The following is an 873-nucleotide window of genomic DNA, read 5'->3' on the forward strand; positions in this document are numbered from 1 at the left end:
ATGACCGTTGCGTCTGTCAGACGCAACGTTACAGCTTTGTCCAAAGTAGAAATAGAAGATGAAATGAATAAAAAAGGGTTTTAAAGAATTAAAAACGTTTTTCGAAGCTAATAAGGCCATTATTTGTTGAAAACGTGTGGCTGGAATGATTTTGCCAGGTAATGTATTTCTTTCTTTACGTTGCTGTCTTTCCTCTTGGTATATCTTCACAATGTCCAGTTCGATTTTTTTTTTTTTTATGCTAGTGTGCAGAGGTTTCCATGCACATCTATCTGAAGACTTGGGTCGTTCCCAAAGTACTTTGTAGCAGATTAGCAAATGTCTTCGATGAGAAGCTTTGGTTGTACGCTAGGTCTCAGGCCCTTTGCAGGTTCTCCAAAGAGGACTTGTCTTGGGATGAGACAACTGCGCATAGTCAAGGTCTGTTCGCGCGTCAGTTAAAATAAGCATTTCTACTTAATCATAGAAACCTCTATTGAATAAAATCCTCAGGTTGTCAAGCTTTAATTCTTCAGTGTATTCTTTATACAAGTCTTTCTAATGATTCGTGATTAGCTAGTTAACTGATTTTCAATTTGTGCTCTGGTCAGGCTGCTGAGCCCGTGTTACTATAATGCCATTCTAGGGGCAATTTGCCATAATTTTTACTCTACGGATAGTCCCCATTCCACTTGAAGCCGCACGAGGTTACCTCGGTGGCAGGAATGAGGTAACTTTACGCCATTTGATATTTGGTACGGATTATGCTGATTTCGCCTTTATCATTATTAAGGGAACCATCATTTCAGTCTATCCTTGAAATATAGCATATAAATCTAGCAGCTTTCCTTTATGGTAGATTATTTGAAATATAACATATTCTTTGGATATACA

Source organism: Penaeus monodon, chromosome 33 (assembly GCF_015228065.2).
Source record: "Penaeus monodon isolate SGIC_2016 chromosome 33, NSTDA_Pmon_1, whole genome shotgun sequence".
Classification (NCBI taxonomy): Eukaryota; Metazoa; Arthropoda; class Malacostraca; order Decapoda; family Penaeidae; genus Penaeus; species Penaeus monodon.